Raw genomic sequence first — 19,375 nt, 5'->3', positions numbered from 1 at the left:
TAATAAGACAAAAATTAGTATGCAGTAGCTATATCCTATGTGCATAGAAACATCTGCAGTAGGCTGATAACAGAGAGCAATAGCAGTTATTACAAAAGTACTTTTTCTATGTCTTCGTATGACAGCAGAGCTCAGTGGAGCACATCCGCTGCTATTGGTAGTTAAGCTGTGAACCTGCGTGAAGTATTTTTTAAACTCACCTTCTCCCATGATCCAACACTGTTACCCTCTGAAGCTTGCGTGGGGCTGGAAAATCACACTTTTTTTCAGACTTCTGTGTGTGTGTTTCCCCTCTTGATTGGTATAGGAGAGCCTATACAAGGAACTTTAAATATAGAACAGAGTAGGGCCAAAGAGGGGGAAGATTTCAAAGTTATCTTTTACAATGCTTGCAGGGTTGTTTTTTTTTTTGGGGGGGGGGCAGTATTTATGAAGGGGAATTTTTGATTCATGTTTATTTTATCTGTCTTTTCATCAGTTATTAATACATCAAAGCTAAAGTGAGTAATGTAACACATATGTGTTATCATGAGCCACAGAAGTTGAAGACTTCAGGCCAGCATCTTTAATTACTGATAATGTAGCAGCAAATTAAGCAATGTAAACCTTCTTCTTCATAGTTTTTCATATTCACCAAAGACAGCCTTTATCTGTAATATATCTGGCAGTTCTATATCTTCATGTGTCATAGTAAAGGGTAAAGGGGAAGTACGTTTTTGTACGGCTCTGTATCACTGTGTGAGAGGGTATAATCTATATTGCATACAGAAATAACGTGCTTCATCGTCTGCTGTAAATCCATTAATTGTCAGGGTGAAATCAGTTCCAGATCCGGACCCATTAAATCGTTCTGGGACTCCTGATGGACGTTCGCTGACTTTATACATAATCAGTTTTGGAGGTTGACCTGGTTTCTGTTGCAGCCAGGCTAATGCATCATGCTTCCATACTGTATGGTAGACACTTTCACTGGCTGTACATGAGAGGGTGACTGTATCTCCTGGTGACACCGACATATAATCTGGAGTTTGTGTCATCACAGCCGCTCCGCAAGATCCTAATGGGATAAATGATGGAATTATATGTTGTAGATATAATCCTTATATCTAGAAATATCCAACAGATTATAATTCAGTGCATCATAAATGCTCCCACCAGAAGTATTAGCATGGGGCCCTTATATCCATAACCAGATGCAGTTATCATCCTTCCTACTAATGGGTTAATATTACATGTATCAGGTCAAATATTACAGTACCTGGGATGTATAGACACAGAACACACAGCAGATATGTCAGAGGAGTCATCATGGCTGAGCAGTCACACACACTGATCATGGGCCTTCAGTAGCAGCTGTTTATAGCACAAGAAGTCCATAGGGAAATACAGGAATAGAAGCAAAATGCAAAATATATGTAAATTTATACCGCAATCTAATAATAATACAACACAAATCTTACTGCATTCTGCAAATCTCTATAATAGAAAGTCACTTCATCAGTAACTGATGTAAAAGATGGTGTTGGTGCCGGACAATGTTTAGAATGCAGCCTATAGTGAATGGGCAGCTCATCGCACAACTGGTAAAATAGTCATATTACAGCATTGTCATCAGCCACTGACTGCAGACCTTTAAAAAGGTTTCCAGGTTGTTGCTTTTTATATAGTTTTGAGCGCCTCATGCCGAAAACTATCTAAAATCATCATATGCACCACGGGGCCGGACTGCTGTTTCAGCGGTCCAGTTCTGTGGAATTTGACAGGTGACATCACCCGGCCAGACGGCTGGTTGGTGTAATGTAAACCTGTCATGTTGGCTTCAAATATAGAAACCCCAAGCAGGTTTATGGGATGTCACTGATAATATCCCTGTGGAGGCTGTTATAGGGTACAATGGGTAAACAACCAACGTGACCACTGCAGACAGAATAGACAAAGCATGGGAGGGCCAGAGTTTCCTGCAGGGTAGCAGAGCGGTATTGGGGAGGTAAGTATTTGTGGGTTTTTTTCTTCTTAATAATACTTGCCCCCCTCTGCCACCACTGTGTATTATTAGGGGTTAACACGGAAAACCCATTTGAGTAAAAAGGATCATTTTCCTTTTCATAGAGAGATCAACCAGAAATACTCAGTATTTTACAGTGATCTGCTGCTTTGTACACATTTTGATTATACCCCTCCACTTCAGCTAAGAAAAGATATGGGCCTAAAAATGGCCAGAATTACAGGAGTCTTCCCGGGTTTGGGTAGTGTCACAATAATGGCCTTCAACCTCCTGGGGGAAAAGGACCCATTCTCTCTACTTGCATTGAAAAAACTATTTAAATATGATGCTAAGAGGGATTCATGGGCTTTGTAATACTCATTTGACTGACGATCGGGGCCAGGAGATTTGCGGTTTTGAGTGAGGCAATACTCTTGCAACGTTTCTGTGGTAAAAGGGATGGATATGCTTTGTGTCTGTGTAGGGGTTAATCTAGGATGAGATATGTTATCAAGAAAATGCGATATGGCAGAGAATGTAGGATGGGAGTGTTGATATCAAGATTTAGATTATAAAGTGTAGAATAGTACTCAGCAAAAGCATTAGGTATGTCTTTAGGGCCCCATATTTTATCATTATTAGGTTTGCAAAGATATGGAATTCTAGATTTGCTCTATTGTGAAGCAAGCTGCCTGGGTGAAATGTTATCAGGTTTATTGCCATGCCAGTAATACTTAATTTTTAATTTATGGAAAACTGGGACAAATTCGTGTATAATAAGTTCATGAAGCTGAAGGGATAAAGAGGAAATTCTAAACGCCCTTTCGGGAGAGTAAGATATTTTGTTAAGTCTATGCAGATCACTAAGTTGAGTCTGTAGTGATAAAAGTAGTTGCTATTTTTTTTCTTGAATAAATATTGCTTAAAAAATGCCCTTGAAGTACAGCTTTGTGGGCACACCATAGTGTAGCATCACTGACCTGTTTATTGTCACTATGAACAAAAAAATCCTGTAAAGCGTCAATTGTACTAGGTGCATAACGAGGATGTTGGAGAATATACAGTTAGGGCCAGAAATATTTGGACAGTGACACAAGTTTTGTTATTTTAGCTGTTTACAAAAACATGTTCAGAAATACAATTTTATATATAATATGGGCTGAAAGTGCACACTCCCAGCTGCAATATGAGAGTTTCCACATCCAAATCGGAGAAAGGGTTTAGGAATCATAGCTCTGTAATGCATAGCCTCCTCTTTTTCAAGGGACCAAAAGTAATTGGACAATGGACTCTAAGGGCTGCAATTAACTCAGAAGGCGTCTCCCTCGTTAACCTGTAATCAATTAAGTAGTTAAAAGGTCTGGGGTTGATTCCAGGTGTGTGGGTTTGCATTTGGAAGCTGTTGCTGTGACAAGACAACATGCGGTCAAAGGAACTCTCAATTGAGGTGAAGCAGAACATCCTGAGGCTGAAAAAAAAGAAAAAATCCATCAGAGAGATAGCAGACATGCTTGGAGTAGCAAAATCAACAGTCGGGTACATTCTGAGAAAAAAGGAATTCACTGGTGAGCTTGGGAACTCAAAAAGGCCTGGGCGTCCACGGAAGACAACGGTGGTGGATGATCGCCGCATACTTTATTTGGTGAAGAAGAACCCGTTCACAACATCAACTGAAGTCCAGAACACTCTCAGGGAAGTAGGTGTATCTGTCTCTAAGTCAACAGTAAAGAGAAGACTCCATGAAAGTAAATACAAAGGGTTCACATCTAGATGCAAACCATTCATCAATTCCAAAAATAGACAGGCCAGAGTTAAATTTGCCGAACAACACCTCAAGAAGCCAGCCCAGTTCTGGAAAAGTATTCTATGGACAGATGAGACAAAGATCAACCTGTACCAGAATGATGGGAAGAAAAAAGTTTGGAGAAGAAAGGGAACGGCACATGATCCAAGGCACACCACATCCTCTGTAAAACATGGTGGAGGCAACGTGATGGCATGGGCATGCATGGCTTTCAATGGCACTGGGTCACTTGTGTTTATTGATGACATAACAGCAGACAAGAGTAGCCGGATGAATTCTGAAGTGTACCGGGATATACTTTCAGCCCAGATTCAGCCAAATGCTGCAAAGTTGATCGGACGGTGCTTCACAGTACAGATGGACAATGACCCCAAGCATACAGCCAAAGCTACCCAGGAGTTCATGAGTGCAAAAAAGTGGAACATTCTGCAATGGCCAAGTCAATCACCAGATCTTAACCCAATTGAGCATGCATTTCACTTGCTCAAATCCAGACTTCAGACGGAAAGACCCACAAACAAGCAAGACCTGAAGGCTGCGGCTGTAAAGGCCTGACAAAGCATTAAGAAGGAGGAAACCCAGCGTTTGGTGATGTCCATGGGTTCCAGACTTAAGGCAGTGATTGCCTCCAAAGGATTCGCAACAAAATATTGAACCAAAAAAAATTTGTTTGGGTTATGTTTATTTGTCCAATTACTTTTGAGCTCCTAAAATGTGGAGTGTTTGTAAAGAAATGTGTACAATTCCTACAAATATTTTTGCTCAACCCTTTAAATTAAACGTTACAATCTGCACTTGAATTCTGTTGTAGAGGTTTCATTTCAAATCCAATGCGGTGGCATGCAGAGCCCAACTCGCGAAAATTGTGTTACTGTCCAAATATTTCTGGTCCTAACTGTAATTGTTTAGATGCCAAACTCTCAATTTTTATACTTCTCGTTTACTGCCATACATATGGGAGCATGATCCGACCAAGTCAAATTGCAAATCTTTTTTTTATAGTTCTGCTCAGTGGTGACAGTGTCCCTTTAAGATTTTGCTTAACTCTGTTATTTGAGAGTGCAAATACACACATTAATGATAGTAAAAATTATATTTATTATTCTCTAAACAACGATATGAATAAAGTAGAACTACTGTGCTGAGTATAAAGTCACATATCTACTGTACCTCTTCTAAGCTTGGTAAGACCTAGTACATGCACGAATTAGAGGAAGGAGGTTTTTGTACAGCTCTGTTCCACTGTGTGCGAGTCGCATACTAAAAAAACTGCATAGAGAAATATTCATCTTATACTATTTTGATTGTAGGAGTGTAACATGTTTCAATCACTGACCCACTGAATCAAGCTGGAGTATAGGGCAATCTCTCAGTTGCATAGGAAATAATTACTTTGGGTTGTTTTCCTGGTTTTTGTTGATACCAGTTTAGTTCACCAGTTTAATAATTCCACTATAGAAGAGACTGGTACTGGACTGAGATAAGATGGTCACTTCACTGAGATATGATGGGCTAGTGGTACACTGATTACATCCGGGGTCTGGGTCAGTGTGATTTGTCCCTGGGCACCAGGGAACATAAAAAATAAAGAAAACGGCAAACAACTGTTTTATAATCAAGTCCAATAAAGATATTTATGAAATGATTACAATTACCAAAAATATATATAACTCTTTGTGTACCTTTTAATGTTAAGAAAGAATGCAGAGAGGAAATAGAGAAAAGAATTCATTTTTAGGTTTCTGGACTGTCACAGGTTGTGGAGTAACTGTCTATGTCACATTATAGCTGCAAGGAAATGATCTTAGAATTTGACTATATAAAGCAGGTAACAAACCAGTAGAAGAGCCACATAAAGTAAAACATTTTCATAAGATCAGCTCGTTAGAACACTATCCCTTATCCAGACCAGGTGACAGATTTTCAGTTCTACCATATCTTTATTTAGAACTGCATTGGATTGTCTAAAACAGTTTTTTTTGTGTTAGCAATAATTAGAAAAAAATATTTATTTATCTTTGTTTTTTTTTACTCCCCATGTTGGACTTGAACTCGCAGTCATTCATACAATATAATACAATGGTCCAGTATTGCAATATATTGCAGTTTTGCAAGTGTGCAGGAAAACATTGCACTTGTGTGTGCAATGCTGATCTCATTCTTTGTCTTGCCTTCAAATGCCTCCAACCTGCTCCCTTCCTCCAAATATGTAAGGCGTGTGATGCTGTACACAGGGCAAAAGGATATACTAATGAGAAATAAAACCTCACCTTGCTGCAGCTTCTATTCTGCTCTTTCATTGTTCTCCAAGTTGCAGGGATATATCCACACCCGCTGCCACTCAGTCCCAGTGGCTTTCACAACACTCAGACAGAACTTTCCGGGAACACAGGTTTTTGTGAATAAAGATCTCCCTGCTTTATTTAGTTGGCAGTGCTCATTTTAACAGCTGGAGAACGCGTTTCGTTTACCTCTGAACAAGTTTTTGGATGTAAACGAAACGCGTTCTCCAGCTGTCGTGTTAAAATCAGCACTGCCAACTAAATAAAGCAGGAAGATATTTATTCACAAAAACCCGTGCAAAAGGATATAGTTTAGCTTAAAATGATGTCATGGGGAAAATGTACATGATACAACCAAATAAAAGAGAAAAAGAGAGTGAGAAAAGAAAATATTGATGAACGGGACAGAAAATCTTGAATTTATTTAGGCAAATCAAGAGCAGCTTTAAAGTGAATCTGTCACCTTGGATGACCCTCATAATCTAAAGCAGCGGTTCCCCGACTGTGCTCCACGGAGCCCTTGGAGCTCTGTGGGTGGCAGTCAAGGGCTTCGACTGAGGGTTTATGTGGTGGCGAACCTAAGGCACACATGCAATAGGGGGCATGCATGCCGACAGCTGCTCACTATAGTAGTGGTTATCGGTGGGGCCGCCGCAGCTCCCCACTGGTAATCATAAAGTGATGCTGATCCCGATGCACACTCTGACATCAGTGTGCAGCCGGGATCCTCCTCCCCTGAGTACTCTCCTCCTTAGTTCCGCAGGAGAGAACAGGGGAAGAAACATTCCTAGCACACAAACTGACATCAGTGTGCAGCAGGATCAGTGCTGAGCAGAGGAAGAGCGGCACTAACTGCAAGGACGAGGTAAGTATATGAGTTGGGCGGACTATTATTATTCGGGCTACTGTGGAGTTAATATTACTGAGGGGGTTAATATTACTGATGGGTAATTACTGAGGGGGTTAATATTATTACTGTTGCTACTGAGGGGGTTCATATTACTGAGGAGGGTTAACCCCTTAAGGACATGGCCTATTTGGGGCTTAAGGACCAAGCCTTATTTTTCAAATCTGACATCTGTCATTTTATGTGGTAATAACTTTTAAATCCTTTTACTTATCGATGTGATTCTGAGAGTGTTTTTTTGTGACATATTGTACTTTATGATAGGGTAAAAATTGCATCAATAAATGTTGTCCTTATTAGGAAAAAAAATCCAAATTTACTGAAAATTTGGAAAAATTCACAATTTCAAACTTTGAATTTTTCTCTTTGTAAGATAGAAAGTCAAACACCACAACATAGTTAATAATTAACATTTCCCATAGGCCTACTTTACACAGCAATAATTTCTTAAGTGTTATTTTACTTTTTGCAGACTCCACAAAGTATATAAATTTAGCAGTAATCCCCTGTATATCAGAATCCCCCATGAATTGCCCCATTTTAAAATGCGCACCCTTCAAAGTATTCAAAATGGCATTTAGAAAGTTTATTGACCCTTTAAATGTTTTACAGGAATTAAAGAAAAGTGCATCAAAAATTAGAACAGTTCCATTTTTCTACAGATTTTCAATATAAAACCTTTTTTTTTTTTTTTAGAAAACAGCAAGAGTTAGCAAAGAAATAAAACTTGGAATGTATTACTCAGATTCGGCAGTTTTTAGAAATGCCAAATATGTGGATGTAGCCTGTTGTATGGGCACATGGCAGGACTCAGAAGGAAAGGAACGCTTCTTGGCTTTTTGAATGCAGATTTTGCTGGAATAATTTTCAGACCCCATGTACTGTTTGCAGCGCCCCTGAGGTGCCAGTACATTTGAAGCCCCCAACAACTGACCCTATTTTGGAAACTACACCCCTCAGGGAATTTATTAAGGGGTGTAGTGAGCGGCTTGATTCCACAGGTGTTTGAGGATTTTTTTTTAACAGTTTGAGATGAGAATGCAAAATTCACATTTTTCCCATAATGTTCAGCTTTAGGCCCAGATTTTTATTTTTTACCAGGGACAGAAGGAGAAACGTAATCCATAATGCGTCACCCAATTACTCTCGAGCACGGAAATGCCCCATATGTGGATGTAAACTGTTGTTTGGGCACATGGCAGGGCTCAGAAAGAAAGGAGCGCTTTTTTTGAATGCAGATTTTGCTGGAATAATTTTCAGACCCCATGTAGTGATTGCAGTGCCCCTGAGGTACCAGTGCATTTGAGACCCCCAACAACTGACCCCATTTTGGAAACTACACCCCTCATGGAATCTTTTAAGGGGTGTAATGAGTGGTTTGAACCCACAGGTATTTGAGGAATTTTTTTAACAATTTGAGTTGAGAACGAAAAATTCAAATTTTTCCAATAATGTTTAGCTTTAGGCCCAGATTTTTATTTTTTACCAGGGGCAGAAGGAGAAAACGTACCCCATGATGTTACTTAACAGGGAAATGCCCCATATATGGATGTAAACTGTTGTTAGGGCGCAGGGCTCAGAAGGGAAGGAGTTAGCATGTGGCTTTATGTACAAGCTGTGCGAAGTACATCAGGGTAAAACGTCAGGGCAATAATAAAATTTAAATTTCAGGGACGTGTGGTAGATCTTAAAACACTCATTTATACAGAGGCCGGGTTGTGTGGGGCACGTTTCACACTGGTATCTGGTGTCTTTTCTTATCCCCTGTTTGTAGCACACTCTGCACCTCTTTTGGGTCCTTCCCTTGGTCGCAGTGGAGGGAATTTCACTGGGAAAATGCTGCCATGGCACAATCGTTGTGGCCTCGCTTCCAGAAGTACTGGGCCTCTCCCCCACCTCCTGGTCCCCAAATATTAGGTCCTTGATGACTTCCTCCTGAAATTCAAGGAATGTCCCCCTGTGGCCTGCACCTCGGAACAGCACGTAGGCATTATACAGTGCCATCTGTACGAGGTGCACGGCCAGTTTTTTGTACCACACCCGTGTTTTCCGCATGGCTCTATAGGGCTCCAGTACCTGGTCTGATAGATCGACCCCTCCCATGTACTTATTATAGTCGAGGACGCAGTCTGGTTTGGGGATCTCTGCACTGGTACCTCGTACTGGGCAGGGGGTACTGCTGTGGCCGTGTATTGTCGTCAACATAAGGACATCCCTCTTGTCCTTATATTTAACGCACAATACATTGTCGCTGCATTGGGCCCGGCTCTCACCCCTTCTGAGCAGTTGCCCAAGCAGCATCTTAGGGAGGCTTTATTGATTTTTCCAAACAGTGCCACATGCCACTGTTCCTCTGGAAGCGAGGCACTGAAACAGGGGACACTGGTATAAAAGTTATCCAGGTACAGATGGTAACCCTGGTCTAACAGTGGGTGCACCAGTTCCCACAGAGAGAGTTTTTCTCTGACCAATCACAGCGATCGTGGGGGAGGGACCGCTGCAGTGCTTATCTGCTGACTATGTCACTGCTGTGTCGCAGTGATTACCACTCCAGTTTTCTTCACATTGATCAGAGGTTGTGGCTTTGGCCTTTTGTTTAGTCCAAGAGGGACGTTGTTTCATTTGCTCTGCTTACCATATAGTGCAGTCTTTCTGTAAGTGTCCCTTTTTGTGACATCTGAAACACAACCTGGTTTCCTTCCTGTGTGACCTTGTGTCTGTAGCTTTAAGAGCTGTTCTGATTTCAGGTTTCTGTGGAGTCATGTGCAAGTTCCTTTCTTCTCTGATACTCATCTATGAGCCTGGTCTTAACAAATGCCAGTGTCAGATTTGTCTCAGGTCCTGTCTCCAGCGCATTGATCAGTGCAGTGTATGTGTCAGGTAAACTGCACAGCAATATGGCTATGGCATGGCTGTCTGTCATTTCCAAACAACTGATCAGAGTTGTGCGATCACCTCCAGCATGGCATTTAAGGGCTCATGCATATCTTTTTCTCTGCTATACCTCATATTGTAAAGTTTTCTCATCAGAAACAACTTGCTGTTCAGACTGGATCTCTCATGCAGTCTCTTCAGTACATCCCACATGCCTCTCGCTGTACTCTCATGCAGTCTCTTCAGTACATCCCACATGCCTTTCGCTGTACTCTCATTGCGTATGTGTATAAGCTGATCATCTTCCACTAGTAAGCTTATGGTGGCCCGTGCCTGTCTGTTTTTCTTGTCCTAGTTCTGGTCGTTGTCCTGTGGCCTCTCTGTAGTGATGACTTCTCACAAGTCATCTCTGGATAATAGCATTTTCCCCTTAAACCTCCATAGCTGATAATTGTCATTGTTCAGCTTGGTCACTGTGAGTTTAAGCTCTGAGCTGCCGGCCATTCTCACTCCTTTATATCACAGACTTTATTTGTGTTTGGGTGATGTCTCTCTGGAAGCTTCCTTGTATCAATCTTCTCACTTGGCCGCACTATCTCTTGTCCTGGGCTTTATCTGGTCACTGGGCCCATAACTTGTTGCAGAGTTTTAGTGCTGGATGCGGCGGAGTCACTTTAGGCAGACATTGCGGAGGAACAAGTTGTCTTTACTGGAACCACGTGTGGATTCACAAAGAGATAAAACATAACATGGTGGACTGTACACAGACAGGAAGAAGGAAGCGGAAAAACCAGAGAGTATACAGCAGTACGCATATTAGCAGTAACTGCTTAGGTTAAGCAGCGCTGCTGATTAGAGCCACCTGATTGGCTCTTCGGCACCACGTGACTACACAGCGTGCACGCGCATTGCCTTCAGCAACCGTGCACTACACAGTACAGTTAAGCAGACGTGCACTACACACTACACTTAAGCAACACGGGGTTAGGTTTAGGGTTAGGGTTAGCTAAACATAACCCTAAACCCTAACCCTAAACCTAACCCTAAACCTAACCCTAAACACTAACCCTAAACCCTCAAACTAACCCTACACCTAACCCTAAACCTAACCCTAAACCCTAACCCTAAACCTAACCCCGTGTTGCTTAAGTGTAGTGTGTAGTGCACGTCTGCTTAACTGTACTGTGTAGTGCACGGCTGCTGAAGGCAATGCGCGTGCACGCTGTGTAGTCACGTGGTGCCGAAGAGCCAATCAGGTGGCTCTAACCAGCAGCGCTGCTTAACCTAAGCAGTTAGTGCTAATATGCCAGCAGTACAGCAATAAAACATTTCAATACCAGAAAGACTATGCATAAGCATTAGTGACAGCGCCATCTACTGTCCTGTTAGTAAACTGCAGTCCTTCCAGCAATATACATGACAAATAATATACATGACAAGCTAAAGCTGTTGTATCTCCAACAAAACCATTGCTTCAAAAAGGGCTCCATGGCTATAAAAGTTTGGGAACCACTGATCTAAAATAATGAATGCATAGGAATAAGGAAATACTTTCTGCACTATTTGGGAGTGTTGTCATTCTTTGGATTATACCTCTACAGCATGATATAACGATGGAACATGATAGCATTGACATTAAATGAAGAATTGCAGATCCAATTATTGCAATTGCACTGTGGTGAACAGTTACAATCTTAGGTTTATATAATGATTTTTATGCCTGAGCTTTTCAACCACAAGCAGCTTACAGTATACAGTAGTTATCACTATAAATGTTCATATCACTAATTCTAGAGATATCAGCTATCCAAGTTGATAAATTTCAGCCTACCATTTGCTGGCCAGAGCTGGGGCATAACTAGTCTTGATGATAATGTATGAAATTTTGGAGGAGCTACCTCGCACTAATGGTGTATCTTGTAGATTTTTCCGTTTCTTGGGTTCAAAAACCAAAAACACAAGAGTATATTCAAAATGAGGCAATTTATAAACCATTTCTATACAGTATATTTGACATCTTTTTTGGATTATCTTCTTTTCCTAAAAAAAACATGGCAGCAATTACACAAAAAATACACGTAATAGAAATTTTGCCTTCAGTTTTCACATGTTTAACTCCTTAGGCTTTATTCCGACAAGCATATATCAGCCGTCCGTTTTCACGGTCGCGTCCGATATATGCTGTGATCTGATGCATTGAATTCCAATGCATCAGATCACATGGCCGTAAAAGAGACGTAAAAGCGCTCGGCTAGGCCAATATAGTGTTGGGCGTTTTTACGTCGGACTCAAAAGATAGTCCTGAAACTATCTTTTGGGCTGAAATATGTCGGCTGCTGCATGGGCTCCTATGGGAGCCAATGACATCGTCCGGAGGTGGGAGAAGGTTTAGCAGTGTGACTGTTAAACTCCCTCCCTCTGCTCTCCTCCCTGCTCGCAGGCTCACCTCTGCTCTCCTCCCTGCTCATTCTTTACAATGGAAGGGGAGCTAAGAGAGCTAAGGAGAGCTAAGCTTTGCCCCCGTCTACAGACAGCAATGGGAGGAGGCAGGACGGGGCAGTGCTTATATCCGTTCCCCGCCTGCCCCCTGCCATTGCAAAGAACGAGCGGGTAGGAGAGCAGGGGTGAGCCTGCGAGATAGAGGGAGGGGAAAGGGGCGACGGCATGGTGACCTCAGTATATATGCGCCAGGGCCCATGCTGTGTGAACGGGCGCACAAACGGTAGATTTATGCGCCTGTTCACGAGCTTCTACGCCCCAGATGGTAGCGTATATCGGCCGGCCATGAAAATGCTGGCCGATATACGCTCATGGGAATAAGCCCTTAAGCACATGGTCTTTTTCTTTCTTTTTCTTTTTTTTTTCTACCCACTTTTAAAAAAATTTAACTTCATCAACATAGCTGTATGAGGGGTTGTTTTTTGCAAGGCGAGTTGTATTTTTCAGTGGTGCTATTTAATGTACCATATAATGTACTGAGAAACTTACAAAAAAAAATCGAAGTAGTGTTAAATGGAAAAAAAACACATTTATGTAATCTCTGGGGGGGGGGGGGTGTCTTGTTTCTACAGTGTAGCAAAAATGACATGATAACATTATTCTACAGGTCAGTATGATTATGAGGATACCAAATTTATATTGTTTCTTTTTGCTTGACTACTAAAAAATAAAATATCTTTGGAAAAAAATAAAAATATTTTCTGCCAACATATGCTGACACCCATAACTTATTTATTTTTCCATTAACATAGTTGGGCGAGGCCTCATTTTTTGTGGAACATACTATAGTTTCTATTGGTATCATTTTACAATATATATGACTTTTTGATCACTTTCTATAATTTTTTTTCTTGGAATCGAGGGTGAACAAAATAGCACAATTCTTATGTGCATTTTTTTTACTGATGACATTCACCGTGCGGGGTAAATAATGCATTACTTTTATAGATCGGTCTTGCAGCGATACCAAATATGGTTTTGAGGTTCTTTTTTTAAATTTTTTTATTATAAATATGGGAAAAGGGCATTTTTCATTAGCAGCTATGAGCGCTTTCACAAGGCCTCTGGCTGTTATGGCAGCTGATCGGTTCCCCACAATCTCATTAAAGGCATTTAAATGTCACAATTGATGGCAGTATTTAAAGGTTCAATAGCTGCAATCAGTGTGGGCACTGATTGCATCTGTTGCAGGTGGGTGCCAATCGAAAGAAACAGCCAGCACCCGCATTGTATGAAGCAGGATCGGCTCCTGATTACCCTCCATACTAACCCAGAACCTCAATGACACACCTGTATGTCATGGAATGTTAAGGGGCTAATGTTCTTTTAGATGACCTGATTATCAGCCCAAATATTTCTATGAACACTTGCTTGTCCAACAATCGTCCCCTTAAAAAAGATAATTGATCAGCTGACAACCTAGTATGCGATCATTAAACAAGTGATTATGTCTTTAACGGTTTCAGACACTGGGTTGGAACCTCAGGTGTAATAGCCACAGGTCTGGAGAGCAGTCAAGGAAGAGCCAGGAGTACACAACAGGAGGTCTCAGTTTGCAGTACAAATGGATAAAGCAGGTAGTGTAATCAGAAGGGAAGCCAGGGGTCAGCAATGGGAGGTCCTCTATTAAAATTACAATAGTATACTATTGGAACCTCAGGTGTAATAGCCACAGGTCTGGAGAGCAGTCAAGGAAGAGCCAGGAGTACACAACAGGAGGTCTCAGTTTGCAGTACAAATGGATAAAGCAGGTAGTGTAATCAGAAGGGAAGCCAGGGGTCAGCAATGGGAGGTCCTCTATTAAAATTACAATAGTATACTATTGGAACCTCAGGTGTAATAGCCACAGGTCTGGAGAGCAGTCAAGGAAGAGCCAGGAGTACACAACAGGAGGTCTCAGTTTGCAGTACAAATGGATAAAGCAGGTAGTGTAATCAGAAGGGAAGCAAGGGGTCAGCAATGGGAGGTCCTCTATTAAAATTACAATAGTATACTTCAATAGGAAGGCATGATTGCCCTGCCTAAAGGTATGTCGCATGGGCTACAGGGGGCCCCAGAACGCAGTTTGAATTTTGTGTTGTGGCTCCTGTAAGAGAGAGAGAGAGTAAAACCCTATTGTAAAACTGAAGAGCAGCATGTGAGAAGCAGAAATCCGTTTACTGCGTCTTCGTGGGACAGCTGCTACCACTGGAGCAAGGAAAGCATACTCAAAATGGCCTTCTTCTGCTACAATATATGCATGAAGCCTTTTGACAGGGCCATCCAGAGCTGATGCTATCATTGTAAAACTGTGTTAGTGAATGGCGAAGCACCAATTCAGTGCAGATGCAATGCAAATTACTAGTAAGAGCACAATCTAATCAGAAAACAATGTAAATTCCAGCATAAGCATGTGGGTTGGAATTATAGGACAATATAGGACCAGAGTATTGAGATATGTCACTGGGTCAATCTTTTTGACTATACCCTGTATTTAGAGCACAATATGTTTTCATAGGGAAGTATAACCTGTGAAAAAAAACCAGGCCAGGGATTCTGTTCCATTTATCAAATTTCAGCTGGGTAGTGAGTTCCAGCAGAGGTGCATTCAGTCCGCAATTATCTGTAGGGAATTGCAATATTGGTGTGGCAAGTTAAGGGTTTTAAAGTGAAGAAAGCTGCTGACCATTGAGGGGAGAAATACAGGATTCCTGAATTTGTTTGGTGATCCTAAGGTAATTACAATTCTACTGGGTCTGCAGCTTGGTTACACAAAGTATTGCTGTTTCCTTTGCAAATAGGACAGTTGTGCAAGAGATTTGCATTATATCAGAAAAAAGTGGCCTCCCCACAAGAAATTAGTTCCAGGGCAGAAAAATGACCCATTGGTTGATCCACCTTTCACATCAAACTCGGGCTACTGAAAACTTTGTTAAAGCAATGAACAAGTAAAGCGAAGCCTTTGTTACCATCTGGTGGTTGCTGGTCCTCCCGGGGCATCGGTGTGCGGGGTCCCGCCCTCAAGGCGCGTCCTCCCAGCTTATTGTCCGGATGCCGAGGGCGCGGGTGCCTGGCCGGTGTGGTGCTGGTGGCGCGCGGCACCATGCATGCGCGGACCTGTGAGTGCAGCTGCCGGTCACGAGCTCCTTTATATTTTTTTCTGTTGGCAGTTGGCTGTCTCCCTCTCTCCACCCTTGGGCGGAGGCTTTTGTTTAAAGGTCGGGCAGAGACTTGCAATCACTGCCAGTTATTGGTTTTCCTCAGTATGCTAGCTAGTCTGCCTCTGTTGGTCTCCTGCTTCTGTCATTTTGTCTGCTATTCTTTCCTATTATCCGCCAGGTTTTTCCATCTGCCTCAGTTCTGCTTAGTATTGTTCGTGTTGGTTATTTACATCTGCCTTTTCTGTCAGTGTTCTACCCTTTCCATCCCGGTACGCCAGCGTCCCTTTTTTGGTCACAAGGGTTGCGGGTGAGATCTAGGGCACCCGGGCTGGCGTATCAAGGGTAGTATACCGTAACATAATAACTGGCCCTTGAAATTGCTCGTCAATGGAGGCCATAAGTACCCTCACAAGTCAGTTGAAAGATTTAGTGGTCATGATCCAAGACCTGTCCGGTCGTATGGTGGCCCAGGAGCAGCGGGAGTTAATGCATGTTTCTGCCACCCCTTCTATTCCTGAGCCCAAGTGTCCTCTTCCTGAGGTATTTTCAGGGGAGAGGAGCAAGTTTTTTTTTTTTTTCAGCAGGTATGTAGATTGTATTTTCAGATGCGGCCCCGCTCCGGCTCAGAATCCCAGAAAGTTAGATTGATTATGTCCTTACTTCGAGGTTCCCTTCAGACATGGGCCTACTCCTTACCCGAGAGTTCGGCTTGCCTGCAGTCAGTTGATTTGTTTTTTCGGGAACTTGGAGGTATTTTTGATAAGCCGAACCATGCGGGGTTGGGGGTATCTCATCTCATGTTTCTACGTCAGGGGCAGCAGTGGGTAGAGGACTATTGTTCTAAATTTAGACTGTATGCAGGTGAAACCTCTTGGAACGATAGCACCCTTAAAGATGTGTTTTTGTTGGGTCTTTCTGACGCTGTCAAGGATCTACCCATTTCTCATCCCACTCCCGTGACACTCAATGGTGCGATGGAATTGGTGGTCAAAGCTGACAGGAGGCTGAGATCTAGAAAAGAGGAACGTCCGGCCCGTAAGGCTAGGGAATCCAGCAGACATGCTCCAACTTCCCCCATGCCAACTTCGGGTGCCGAGCTTATGGAAGTGGATCAGCTAAGTCCTGAGGAATGGCGACAGTTACAGATGACTTATCACCTCTGCCTCTATTGTGGGGCATCGTGTAGCGACCTGTCCTCAGAAGTGGCTACAACATCAGTCCGAACCGGTGGAAAACTTCAGATCCTAGGCGATTTTTGGGAGGATCACCTAGGATCACAGGTACTCCCTAAGTTGTTGGTGCCTTGTCAGATTGGCTTCCGGAATTTCATTCGGTCCAGTCAAGCTTTTATTAATTAGGGTGCTGCCGACAATTTGATTAGTTTAGGTTTTGTCAGACCTCTGATGACTGAATTCTCGGCGTTCCCATAGATTCCCATACGCTTCACTAGTATTCATTCTACCCCTCTGTCTGCAGGTGTTGTACAATGGAGGACTCTCATTTTACAGTTCACTGGGGGTGTTCTCCATTCTTAGAATCTGTCGTTCTTGGTAATGGAAAGGATGTCTGTTGATGTAGTGCTTAGTATGCCCTGGTTGGCACAGCGCAATCCCCGATTTGATTGGTCCACTCGGGAATTGACACATTGGGGGTTGTCCTGTCATAGTCACTTAGCTACTATATCCGTGTGTTCAGCAGATACCATACTTATTCCTGAGTATTTGTCTGATTTTCATGACGTATTTTCCAAGAAACTGTCTGAGACTTTGCCTCCCCATAGGGAGTGGGACTCTGGTATTGATTGATCCACAACAGTCCCATGCCTAAGGGTGCGTTCACAAGAGCGTATATCGGCTCGTTTTCAGGCCGAGCCGATATACGTCCTCCTCATCTGCAGGGGGGGGGCCTGGAAGAGCCAGAAGCAGGAACTGAGGCTCCCGCCCCCTCTCTGCCTCCTCTCCGCCACTCTGCACTATTTTCAATGAGAGGAGGCGGGACGGGGCGAGGCTAAGGTCCGCGAATTAGCCCCACCCCCGTCCCGCCTCTCTTCATTGCAAATAGTGCAGAGAGGCGGAGAGGAGGCAGAGAGGGGGCGGGAGCTCAGTTCCTGCTCCTGGGCTCTTCCAGCCGCCCCCCCTGCACATGAGGACAACGTATATCGGCTCGGCGTGAAAACTGAGCCGATATACGTTCGTGTGAATGCACCCTTAGGGAGCCATTTTCAATTTGTCTGGACGTGAGCACGAAGCCCTTAAGTCCTATATTTCAGAGTCTCTGGCCAAATGACATGTCAGGCCGTCCAGGTCCCCTGCCGGAGCAGGTCTCTTCTTTGTAGAGAAGAGGGATGGGACATTGAGGCCTTGTGTGGATTACCGGGCTTTGAATAAAACTACAGTGAAGAACCAGTGTTCCTTGCTCCTGATTTATTGAATCAGGTAGTAGGGGACCACTGGTTTTCTAAATTGGACTTAAGGGGGGCTTACAATTTAATTTGCATACGAAAGGGAGATGAGTGGAAGACCGCGTTCAACACCTCATTCGGACATTTTGAATGTTTAGTCATGCCCTTCGGACTTTGTAATGCCCCCGCTGTGTTCCTGGGATTTATAAACGCGGTCTTCCACCACTTCCTGGGGGTATTTTTGGTTATATATCTCTGACATTCTGGTGTACACCCCAGACTGGGATTCACATGTGTGGCACCTGAGGCTGGTTCTGACCCATTTGCGTGAGTACCAACTTTTTGTCAAGTTGGAGAAATGCATTTTTGGTACTAAACAAGTGTCTTTCCTTGGTTATGTGATTTCACCCACGGAGATTCAAATGGAGTCTGAAAAAGTGTCAGTGATCTCCCAATGGGTCAGACCAGATAATCTGAAAGATCTCCGGCGGTTTTTAGGCTTCGCAATTTTTTACCATAAATTCATTAAGAATTATTCTGTTATTGCTCAGCCCCTGACGAATCTTACCAAGAAAAACCATATAAATATGCCAGGGAGGCGCTTCAAAGGGAAGCCTGGAGTATTAGAAAAATAGAAACTAATTTGAGAGAGTGAAAAAGAAAATAATAGGACTTACCCGGTGTATAGTGAGATCTCCTACATAAGGAGCCTCACTAACACCTCCAAATCCAAGTAGGCTTCTAAAATCACAAAGGATCTTACAATAATCCTCGTCGGTCCTTCTGGTGTCTGGAGTATGCTGCAGGTACTTGATAAAGTTGCCGTTAGCAACGAAACGCGTTGTACAAATTGTCTTGAATAAATTTATGGCAATAAGAAAATTTGATGTTACCCTGGTGGATTGTTGAGCAAGCGCGGGCGGATTTTTTCTACCTTCTTACCAAGAAGGGTGCCGACTTGGTAAGATGGTCGCCAGAGACTCTGGAGGCTTTTTGTCATCTCAAAAGGGCATTTACTTCTGCCCCGGTGCTACTACAGCATGATGCACGATGACCGTTCTTCATTGAGGTCGATGCGGCTGAGGTGGGGGCGGGGGCTGTATTGTCTCAGGAAGTCAGCGGGAGATCTGCGTATAGTCCATGTGCATTCTTCTCGCGGAAGTTCAATTCGGCGGAACATAACTACGACGTGGGTAATCGTGAGTTATTGGCGATTAAGTGGTCTCTTGAAGAGTGGTGTCACCATCCGGAGGGAGCAAGGCATCCCATTACCGTGTATACTGATAATAAAAACTTGGTATATCTCGCCAAAGCTAAGAGACTCACAGCTCATCAGGCCAGGTGGGCGTTGTTTTTTGCCAGGTTTAATCTCGTCGTTACATATATTCCAGGGGAGAAGAACGTGAAGGCAGACGCCCTCTCAAGGAGTTTTGGTTTGGTTTGGAAAGTGAGACAGTGGCTCCCGAGAATATCTTGGCACCTGG

The 19,375-nt window shown here is 43.0% G+C and overlaps 1 long non-coding RNA gene across 1 annotated transcript; it reads right to left on the bottom strand.

The window, feature by feature from the left end:
• Window positions 1-422: 422 nt before the first annotated feature.
• LOC136573301 (uncharacterized) lies at window positions 423-6,253 on the bottom strand. Its single transcript, XR_010785866.1, has 3 exons — window positions 6,059-6,253; window positions 1,259-1,353; window positions 423-1,057 (listed from the first exon to the last, which is right to left on the bottom strand). It is a non-coding gene; the product is annotated as an uncharacterized lncRNA (long non-coding RNA).
• Between the last annotated feature and the right edge of the window lie 13,122 nt (window positions 6,254-19,375).

Source organism: Eleutherodactylus coqui, chromosome 7 (genome assembly GCF_035609145.1).
Source record: "Eleutherodactylus coqui strain aEleCoq1 chromosome 7, aEleCoq1.hap1, whole genome shotgun sequence".
In the NCBI taxonomy this organism is placed as follows: Eukaryota; Metazoa; Chordata; class Amphibia; order Anura; family Eleutherodactylidae; genus Eleutherodactylus; species Eleutherodactylus coqui.
Note: the sequence above shows the minus strand (reverse complement) of the source record. Positions and strands in the feature narration are given on the sequence as shown.